Source organism: Rhinolophus sinicus, chromosome 1 (genome assembly GCF_057876585.1).
Source record: "Rhinolophus sinicus isolate RSI-liver-muscle chromosome 1, RSI-T2T, whole genome shotgun sequence".
Lineage (NCBI taxonomy): Eukaryota > Metazoa > Chordata > Mammalia > Chiroptera > Rhinolophidae > Rhinolophus > Rhinolophus sinicus.
The window spans coordinates 41484778-41496870 of NC_142501.1; positions in this window are offsets into that span (position 1 = coordinate 41484778).

The window sequence follows — 12093 nt, forward strand, 5'->3', positions numbered from 1 at the left end:
GTGCCTTTTGCAGAGCAGAAGTTTTTCATTTTAAAAAAGTTCAAATTACCCTTTTTATATTTTATAGATTGTGCTTTCAGTGTTGTATCTAAAAAAGTGATGCCCAAACCAAAAGTCACCTAGACTTTCTTTTTTGTTATATTTGAAGTTTGATAGTTTTGTGTTTAACACTTCACTTTTTAAAGTACTATTTCCTACTATGTCTGTTCTAAAATCTGAAAATTCCAAGCAAAAATATGTTCTACCCTGGCTTTTCTGGCTAATTGCTTAGTTGTGTATTCTACGGATTTAGACTGTCTCAGTCTAGAAGTCTGTAAAAATTGAAAGAAAATGAATGCTTTTCCTTGCAACAATTCAATTTCTTTTCTGTTAAATGTATGCATTATAAATAGATTGTGAAGGAACTGCAGAATGAGAGAGAATTATTTTGTTCATAATATAACGAAGAACTTTCTGGTCATCTTTAGCACAACTAAAAGATTCACTCTACCAAGGAATGTCAATAATTGTCCAGAAAGCTATGACAGACCAGATTAGGGCAAGAGGACATAAGAGTAGAGGTGGAGAGGAACACCAAGAGAAGGCTTCCACGTACAGGAGATTGACAGGCTGGTACCGGAGGCAGTCATAAAAGAACATTAAGTTAAGGCTTTGTGAAAATATGGCTCATTACTTCCTCCTGATGTTATTTTAAACTCTCAATAATACTTTTTACATTTTGAAACATTTGCAAATAATTCAATTTTAATACAGAAAATAAATAAAATTACAAAATTTAAATACATCAAAAATTGAAAAATAAAAACACTAAATACATAGCAAATAGATTGCGTAAAATAAACAACCTCATATATGTACTTCTCTCCACTGTCGTCAGACAGACAAGAAAATATACTGTGAAATTTGATGAAGCCAGCCAGAAAGAACTTAGATTTCATTAGATATCTCTGGGCAGTAAAGCTTTTCAAATGTGGATAGAATCTTTAGTTACTGATATCAAATGCTTCTCATCATCAGTGAACACTGCAGAAATATTGATGCCATCATTCTTCGAATTTTTTTCTATATCTACGTTAACACAAGGCTATACCAACTACATGTATACAGCTTTGCATCTTAAAATCTAGGATGCATATCAATATGTCTAGGATTTTGTCTTTTGCAGAAAACAAATATAGTCCCTTGACATTTGCATTCTTATCGAGTTATTTTTCTCCCGTATCCTTTCTGGAATAAAAATAATTTTTTATGGTTTTAGGTTGGGATAAGTATTTAGGTTGTCTGGAACTGCCATTGCTATTCCTCACTATATTCTATTTTTCATTTTTCTCCTTACTAGGTGATGAGAATAGCTAACATTTATTGAGTATTACATAATACCAGGCACTGTGCTATGCAATACGCATTAATTATCTTGTTTAATTTTCATGGTTACTGATAAGATACCTGTATTTTCATCCCAATTTTACACAGGAAGAAAATGAAACTTGGAGATTATTAATTTGCCCGAGGTCACATAATGGTAGGCCAAAATTCAAACCCTGGCCATCTGGCTCCAGAGTCTGTGCTCTCCAAGTGCCAAATTGCAATGTTTTCTTACAAATGCCATGAAACTGAAATCAGTGATCATTTCCAATATCTCCAGATTACTCTAGATCACAGACTATTGTTTTGCTTTCAGGCTTGCTCCTCTCAAATTTATCTCCTACACAGCTACTACTGTGGTTTACTGAAAAGGAAACCTATGGGTGTTATTTCCTGCCTCAAACTCTTCAGAACTTCTGCATTCCCTGTAGAATATGATCTAAATGCATTAGCCCAGCATCCAAGAGCCTCTGTGTGGGCAGGTCTCTGCTACAGACCCCTCAGTGCCACCTTCCTACATTTACATTGCAGCAACAGGAAATGGGTGGTGGTTCCTCAAAACACTCCACGGTCTCTTATTTACTTTCTGAAACGCACAAGCTATTTCTTTTCTGCATGGGCAGTTCTTCCCCCATGCTACCCCAAAGCCTCGTTCCATCAAGGAAATACCTCCTACTTATCACCGAGATTCCTTCCTACACCAAACTCTCCTCTGAACCCCACATTCTTCACTGGGTGGTGTGCCCTTTTCTGCACTAGCAGACTGTCCCCTAGAATTTTATTTATGACACTGTATTATAGTTATAACCCCAGGATCAGCTTCTCTCACTAGACCACAGGTTCTTTGAAGGCAGGGTAGGCTTCATTCAAATTTAATATTATATAAACATTGGCTAATAGAGGAATGAGACTAAAGCTGGGAGGTGGACGAGCAATCCAGTGATTAGCCTGGCCCTTGAATAGTCCTCCATTAGCATTTGTCAGTTTGGGTGCTTTTGATTTAGGTCATTACTGATTAGAAAAGAGGAGTGTAAAGAGGGAAGCCCAGTAGCTCCACTTCTCACCTGAGCCTAGTCTGAGGCCCACAACTTGTGGGAGCTCACTGAGCCGCCTTTGTGGTTTCAGCTCCTGAGCTGTTTGCTGTAGGTGGGAAAGATCCTAAAGAGTGGCATGAAACGTATTATAGCTGAGTGTTCTGGTTTCAAGATGGGACTAAGGGCTGGGAAACACGTGGACCCAGGCACTGAGTCAGCATTAATGAAATGTCTTCATTTGCATCATGGCTTCTTTCGAAAAATTTTAATTGAAAATACTCATGTTTTCTTTCACATCGTGGCCTTGTACATAACGGGCAAGCCATAAATCTTAATACCACAGACTTCCTGTTTCAATTCAAAGCAGTCTGGTGAAGAATAAAACAGCGACATTTTCAATTGAAACAGGAAGCCTGTTATTCGTCACCTTCCAATTCTTTGTAGAATGAACTGTGATCTAATGCTTCTTTTTTGCAAACCTCACTCTCTCCTTTTTTGCAAACCTAACACTGCACATTTATTTCTTATTCTTAGCAGGTTACTTTTCCCAAAGAGAAGATATCCATAATAGAACTGTCTGGATAACTTAAAATAAAGGCTAAGAAAGCAATTTTTAAAGGTAAAACCCTGCTCTTTTACGTTCTTCGTAGATGTTGATGTGAAATCATGCAATGGACATAACTCCACTGATTTTAATTTCAATTCATTCATTCAACAAGCAAGTATTGAGTCTCTACATTATAATATTACTTTGAAATGAATTGAAAGGTTTGTTGTCAAGGAACTTGTTAAATAATCTCCTGAGCTTGTTGACATGAATAACTCCTGATTTATGTTGAATAAAGAGAATTCTTATAACTAAAGTGTTTAATCTTCCTTTTTATCAGTCAGGGTGGAAAATATCAACCCTCTAGAGAGGGAAAGAAAAGTCACAGAACATAAAATAAATAGAACTAGAAAGGGAAATAAAGACCATGCTAACTCAGCTGTCCTCAGGATACTCAAGTCTTGAACCCGGGTATGGCCTGATCGCTTGGCAAAGATCTAGCAATAGAGGGCCAGGCTGTTTATTAAGCATTTGCACTATTTTTTTTTACAATAAAATCCCAAATGTAAAATGCAATCATTCAAAAATCAGTGGAAGGAAGTATTTAAGAGCCTGGTTTTTAAGAGACTGGTTTTTACATTAATCACTGTTAGATTCCCCAACACTCTCATCTCCTATTTGCAGAATAAGAAAAGTTGTTCTGTCATTCTCCAAGAGAGCAAGTATGTCAAAACTATGGATTCATAAATGGAGTTTTGCTCACATTCACACAAACTCACACACAAACACACACACACACAAACTCACACACACACACACACACACCATTTCAGGTTAAAAAGATACTACTACCACTCTCCACTGCCATCAATTTTGAATCTTTTTCCTAAATGTAATTTACTCCAATTTATTTTTTCAGTTGTTTCAGCTGTAAAATGGGGATAGTAGTAGTGCCTATAGCTAGAGTTCTTGTGAGAATTGAATGGGCAAATACATGAAAAGCACTTACAGCGATGTGGTGTTTAAGGGTGATAGGAATTTTCAAGGTGTGTGAGGGGCACTCTTAATTATTTTTGGAAGTGGCAAAAACCTATTTATGTTGCTTTGAAGAAAATGAAGATGTATGCTATGAGGATGGCATTTTAAAGCCATAAGTGACCTAGACTCAATTCAGCCGACTAGAGAACCTTCTTCCAAGGAGTTGGAGGATGGAGAATAGACAAAGAGCTCATGAAGTACAGAAAAAGGGAAAGGGAGAGGAACTGGCAATAATTAGCTGGGAAGACTTACCAAAGGAGAAAAAAGAGATAGGAGACAGAAGACTGTGGGGTGGAGAAAGGGCAGAACCTGTGGACAGCAGGTGGAATGAAGACATAAGAGTGCAAGGTGGGGCTCTGAACTCACACAGGCTGAGAGCAGGCTGAGAGCAGGTCCTACCTTAGAAACAAAAGAGAGTTGAGAGCAGGAGAGATTGTTCAAATCATAATATCTGAGCATTCCTGGCCCGCCCCGTGCGTGGGGGGGGGGCGGTGGTCACTGAGTACTTTTCTGTTTTTTGTGTGTGTTTTTTTTATTTTATTTTATTAAATTTATTGGGGTGACAATTTTTAGTAAAATTACATAGATTTCAGGTGTACAATTCTGTATTACATCATCTATAAATCCCATTGTGTGTTCATCACCCAGAGTCAGTTCTCCTTCCATCACCATATATTCGATCCCCCTTACCCTCATCTCCCACCCCCCACCCCCCACCCCCCTTACCCTCTGGCAACCACCAAACCATTGTCTGTGTCTATGAGTTTCTGTTTCTCATTTGTTTGTCTTGTTCTTTTGTTGCTTTTGGTTTATATACCACATGTCAGTGAAATCACATGGTTCTCTGCTTTTTCTGCCTGACTTATTTCGCTCAGCATTACACTCTCAAGATCCATCCATGTTGTCACAAATGTTCCTATATCATCTTTTCTTACCGCCGAATAGTATTCCATGGTGTATATATACCACAACTTCTTTATCCATTCATCTATCGAAGGACATTTTGGTTGTTTCCATGTCTTGGCCACCGTAAACAAAGCTGCAATGAACATTGGAGCACACGTGTCTTTATCTCTAAATGTTTTCAGATTTTTTGGGTAGATACCCAGGAGAGGGATTGCTGGGTCATATGGCAATTCTATTCATAATTTTTTGAGGAACCTCCACACTGCCTTCCATAACGGCTGCACCAGTCTGCATTCCCACCAACTGTGTATGAGGGTTCCTTTTTCTCCACAGCCTCTCCAACATTTGTTACTATTTGTCTTGTTAATGATAGCCATTCTGACTGGGGTGAGGTGCTATCTCATTGTGGTTTTGATTTGCATTTCTCTGATGATTAGTGATGTTGAGCATTTTTTCATATGTCTATTTGCCATTTGTATGTCCTCTTTGGAGAAATGTCTCTTCAAGTCCTCTGCCCATTTTTCAATTGGGTTGTTTGTTTTTTTGTTGTTGAGTTGCATGAGTTCCTTGTATATTCTGGATACTAGCCCCTTATCGGAGGCACTGTTTGCAAAATTCTTCTCCCATTCAGTTGGTGGCCTCTTTATTTTGTCAATGGTTTCTTTTGCTGTGCAGAAGCTTTTAAGTTTCATATAGTCCCATTCGTTCATTTTAGCTTTTACTTCCTTTGCCTTTGGAGTCAAATTCATAAAATGCTCTTTGAACCCAAGGTCCATAAGTTTAGTACCTATGTTTTCTTCTATGCAGTTTATTGTGTCAGGTCTTATGCTTAAGTTTTTGATCCACTTTGAATTAACTTTGGTACATGGTGACAAATAGCAGTCCAGTTTCATTCTTTTGCACGTGGCTATCCAATTCTCCCAGCACCATTTATTGAAGAGGCTGTCTTTGCTCCATTGTATGTTTTTAGCTTCTTTGTCAAAAATTATCTGTCCATATTTATGTGGTTTTATTTCTGGGTTATCAATTCTATTCCATTGGTCTATGTGTCTGTTTTTCTGCCAATACCATGCTGTTTTGATTATTGCAGCCCTGTAGTACAAGCCAAAGTCAGGAAGTGTGATACCTCCATTATTGTTCTTTTTTCTTAAGATTGCTTTGGCTATTCGGGGTCTTTTGTGGTTCCAAACAAATCTGATGATTTTTTGTTCTATTTCTTTAAAATATGCCATTGGGATTTTGATGGGGATTGCATTGAATCTGTATATTGCTTTGGGTAATATGGCCATTTTAACTATGTTGATTCTTCCAATCCATGAGCACGGAATGTCTTTCCATTTCTTTGTGTCTTCTTCAATTTCTTTCAAAAATGTCTTATAGTTTTCAGCATATAGGTCTTTCACATCCTTGGTTAAGTTTATTCCTAGGTATTTTATTCTTTTTGCTGCAATTGCAAAAGTAATTATTTTTTGTATTTCTTTTTCTGAGATTTCATTGTTAGTATATAGGAAAGCAATGGACTTTTGTACGTTGGTTTTGTAGCCAGCAGCTTTACTGTATTCGTTGATTGTTTCTAATAGCTTTTTGGTGGAGTCTTTAGGGTTTTCTATGTATAGCATCATGTCATCTGCAAAGAGTGATAATTTAACTTCTTCATTCCCAATTTGGATGCCTTTGATTTCTTTCTCTTGCCTGATTGCTCTGGTGAGGACTTCCAACACTATATTGAAAAGCAGAGGTGATAGGGGACATCCCTGTCGTGTTCCTGAACGTAGAGCAAAGGGCTTCATCACTGAGTACTTTTCAACATGAAAAGTGCTTTTGTGAAAAAAAAAAAAGTGAAATTGCTTGAACTTTATGACACTTTAACATGTTGGATTCTCTTAAGGACACCCACAATACCCACACTTAAGAGGAAAATGCAATCAATTGTGCATCAAAATCATCAGGGCATCTTATTTAATGGAAGCTGGTAGAAACACAGCCTAGCAGTGTGCCCAGGACAGATAGGCAATACAGTACCAGCAGACATATCAGGCAGGAGCAGCACAGTTAAGAATCAAAAGCAAACAGTCCTGGTGATGGGGTGAGGGCAGAGCCAGGATCCCGGCAACAACACTAAACGAAGCAACAAGAGATGTTGAGCTGGACATATAGCAACCACTCACAATGAGCGTTTATCTCAGAGCAGTGGGAGTCAATCTTGTTTTTACTTTGTTAAAGTGTATTGCATTTTCTAAAATTTTCAAGTGAGCGTGTTTGACTTCTAGAATTAAAAAAATTAAAAAAGTTTTCCTAAAGCAATGAAAAATAACCAAAGTGAAAGCTGCTGAGCATTCTACTCCCTAGATTAACCTGTATTACCCAACTCACACACTGAAGCTCCCGCCCCCTGGCACCTTCAAAGTCCCATCAGCACCTGACAACCTTCTTTAAGGGCTTGCCAGCTCAAGGTGAGAAGTACTGCCCCCACCTGACAGCAACACCATCTTCCTCTTAGACAGTCAGCTCTATCACAGCACAAAAATTTTCTGGGGTAAAATTTCAAGTATGCAAATCTTAAGATGTACCTTCACACCCCCATCACCGGTAAAACCTTTGAGTTGGCTGCTGCTCTGTTGCCCCTCTGAATAGGTACACTAAGCAAAATTGTTTAGTGGGAAATAAGTGAGAGCTGGAGGCAGAAAGATATCTGCTTGGTAGTTGGCTCCATCAATTACTGGCTGCATATTAGTCCATTTCTGAAATTATAGAATGAGGGCAAGAATCTTATCTTACAGGCAGTGAGAATTCACCCTTAGTAACAAGGCCAAGTTGACCCAGAAGTTAGGGCAGACATTCCAGGAAGAAAAAGAAGCATTTTTAAAGGCCCAGGGAATGACATGAACCATGACTATTTTCACAATGAATGAGAAAATACATGCTCCATGGGGCTGTAACAAAGAGTGCAGAGAATAATAACAGACAGAATCAGAGAAGCAGCTTGGGGCCAGAGCTTAAGAGAACTTTAGGTTCAAACCTAAAATAACTAAAACTCTAGAGATGAATTAAAAATTTGCATTAGAAGTTTAATGGGATGACATTTTTGTTTGAGGAAAAATAACTCTGGGAAGAGACAAGGCTGAGGCATTTAAGAGACTATTGCAGTAATAGGCTAGAAAATATGGTACATGAACAAAGAAGACAGTAGACAGTGGGAATAGAGAGAAAGGGGTTGAATTGATGGACATTTACAAGACGGGGGAAAGCTGAATGAATATTGAAAATAATTGATCTAAAATGTTCTATGCCTTTTCTACCAGAAGGATAATTGACACTATTTACCAAGATAGTGGTATATACAGAAGGAAGAAGTGGTATATATGGTATATGTATATGGTATATACAGAAGGAAGAAGGTATTATACAGAAGGAAGAAAAGGTCTGGGGGAAGATGATGATAAGTTTAGTGTGGACACAGAAAATTTGGAGTTCAGGCAAAAGGTATAAATAAGAGTATCATCAGGATTGTTACAAGCATGGAAAGAGATTCTAAAAATCTATTGGAAACGTATAGACCATATGGCCAGACACCAAACTTAGACCTTCGTCTTGGAGGAGTCAGGCTGGGTAATAAGATCAATAAGAAGCTTTAGAAATCTGCACTGCACAGGAGGCTGTAAACCTCTGAGTACCCTCCATGCCCACAGCTACTTTCAGAGAGAAATTGCTTGCCATAGATGAGTCTTTTGTTTATGAAATTGCAAAGCCTTATATAATGTGACACTGCCACCTTAGTCATAACTAAAGGAACCAGGACTTGGTGCCCAAACAAAAAGCAGCTATGGATACTAGTGGTGGAGACCAATTACCAGAGAAGTGCTTTGGTACCAAATTTCATTCTTACAGTCCCTTTATATGAGAAGGTGACAAAATGCCCTTAGTCCAATCTACTGAGAAAACCTGATTGGTTCAGCCAGAATCAGGTGATTGCCCTTGGATGCATCAGTTGCGATCACAAAGACAGGCTCTTAAAACCCTGCATAAAATCCTTCCATGGCACTGTGGTACTTCCCCTCAAACCCAAATATCCTGCCAGGACCTACAGGGCCTCATATCATCTGGTGCCTACCTATCCTCCAAATTCACTCAAACCACAGACTTTGGTGCTCCATACACTTCACCTTTGAGATCTTTGTATTTCTTCTCTTGTCTAGAACTTTCCCCATCACTCTTTCTCATCTTTTATGTATGAACCAAAGTGCCATTTCACAGGGTTGTTGTTTCAACCTCCAAATCTAAACCAGGATTCCCCTGTTAATCTCTCTCATAGGGTTTTGCTGTACACCTTTGTAGCACTTAACCATAATTTGTAACCAGATGTTTACTTTGGACTTTAATCTCTGTCTTCTATGCTCTCTAACAATAATCTATAAGAGAGCAGAGATTTTGATTCTTTTGTCTCAGTTTTAAAGCTGGCCCAGTGATGGATACATAGCAAATAGTCAATTAACATTTATGAGTGAATGACTAAATGAATGATGGTTGATAGAGGATCACCCTTATGTTTCAGAGGCAGTTCTCAAAGAGGGAAACAGAGCATCACCTTACACAGTATCTAAAACCTGAATATGGTGACAACTGACTGATTAATTGAAATTTTGAAAACAAAATTGGTAGAATTTTTACCCCCAAATGATTCATATTCAATATACAGAATCCATTTAACTTTTTAAAGCTTTATATATCCATTTTTTTCTTTTAACAAAAAAGCACATTTTGGTAATTTTTATTTGGGGGGGATGTAGATACGGATGGGATTTCTTTTGACTTAACATGTGCCAAACACTACAGTTAGATGACCTTAGTAATATGAAAAAGTATGGACATGAAGGGAATTATCTGAATAGAACTTGCCTATGAGTACTTGAAATTCAGAAGAACATGAAACATTAATTATTAATCAAACAGCTGAAAATAATTTCAGTTTGCCTGCTTAGAAAAGGTATGAAGGAACAACTATAGAAGATTGTGTGAGTAGGCATTTTATAGCAAGTCTGGTCCTAACCTAAGGCATGGAGAACAATGGGTGACGATTTGTATTGGTATCCACTTATGTATTTGAATTCTAGGTCTGGAAAATTCAACTCCAGATCAGATCAGATCAGATCATTGTAACATGTTGCAACCTTGAACAGCATGTATTAGTGCCTCTTTCATCCATCCTCTTGATGCCCGTTTCTAAAACTCCAACAGATTATAGGAGGTTATTAGGAGTGGGCTTCCTGAATCCCAGCTGTTCCCCATCCCCAAAGAAGGAGAGTGCTTAATGGGTCACTTGTTAAGCAGAATTCGTGCCATGGGATGGACCATAGTCACCCAAACCATCAAACATCTACAATAATGACCCCACTGGTTTTCTTCCACCAAAACCTACATTAAATCTTCATGGATCATGGAGAAAAACTATACTTCTTGTAACCACAGCAAAAAGATGATCAAAAGTTATATTAATATTAGACCCAATTTCTTGATTTTATCAGCTATTATGCAATAATCTGGGCCCCAAATTTTATCTGTATTCTATTTGACTAAGCCTCTTCTTTGAGCCAGGTTCAAAGCCTGCTAACCATCCCTCCTCCTAATCTTTCCCTCTGTCCCTTCTACCACTTCCCGGTTTCCAGTATAATGTTGAAAATGTTATATCTTAATGCCTAGTGCCTGCCCTTTGCCCTTTCACTTATACAATCTAAGAGTGGTATTACAACCAAGCAAGAGGGTCCCCTAAGATCTGCCTTCCGGAGAGTTCCACATCACATCACACACACACACACACACACACACACACACACACACACACACACACATACCTTACACAATGCATGAGTGTTTGTCATTGGGAACCCAGCATTCATTAGTGGCACAATTAGATGCACAATCCTAAACGTCCACTCTCATGATTAATACCATTCAGCTACCAGAAAGTGCTGTCTCTCTTGCCATTCATCCTCAAAACAATGTGACCACATCTGAATGCCACAGAGGTTCGGGGTTGTGCCATTGCTAGTGTCAGAAGGATACTGTTTTGGAGTGTGAGGAGGATTTGAGTGGCAGAAGAACTTAGCTAACAGCAAAGGCAAAATAATTGACATCAAATCCTGCTTCTCAAATACTACGTATGAATGCAATAAACTGCGTAATAGTGTCTTTTCTTAGTAGTGCTGAAAGTCAAATGTCTCGTTTCTCTTTGTGTTCCAATTTCTGAGTCCAAATTAGTGCAGTATTTGCAAGAGTTGCTTTTCACGACTCACGAACATTTTGCCTTAGTAAATAACCCACTGTTAAATTTGTATATATGTAAATCTCAATGTAGTACTGTGAAGCATGTTACCAACTTTCTTTTTTCTTTTCTAACATTGGTAACTAGAGGAACACTGAACACTAGAATTGAGAATAATTTCATTTGTATTAGTTTATTCTTTTTAATGGCCATATAGTAGTAAATAGAGAGGATATGCCTCTAGTTAATTCAGCCGTAACCCTACTACATTCTTGTTAACAAGATTCTCAAAAGAATTCTCAATAGTATTCTCAAAAGCCTCTTGATGTCTATGACACAAGTTTTAAGAAACCATCAGCTCAGGAGATACTACACTTGGAATCAGGAAATATGAGTTTAGCTTGAATTTTTTTACACTTTCCCAATTATGAATGAAGAAGTTATATAAATTTTAAAAACCTGCATATCTCCATAAGGAAAAGAAGACAAGAAAAAGAATTGTAAACGTCCCTAACTAGCTGCTTCATAAAAAGGCCATATAATGAAAAACCATCTTCCTTATTCAAAAGTAACTCTTCAATAAAGTAGGAACGACACTCTGCTAGTGCCAATGCTACCATCTAGCATCTAAGTAAGTGATAAGCTAGGCACAATTCTAAGATGGCCCCCAAGATCAGTGCAGTCTATTGTATACGTTCTGTAGAACCCTTTCTCTTTGAAGGAGTGAAACTGTGCCTATGATGGGTTTCATTACAGTGATCGTGTTGTGTGATGAAAGTGAAAGCTCCAAATCAGTTGATTTTGAATTAATCAAAAGGGAATGTATCCTAGGGGGTCCTCACGTAACTGAGTTGCAGGCCTTAAAGGGGGTCAGAGATTTGAAAAGACAGGTATTTCTTCTGCTTGTTTTAAAGAAACAAACACCCATGCTGTGAGAGAGCACA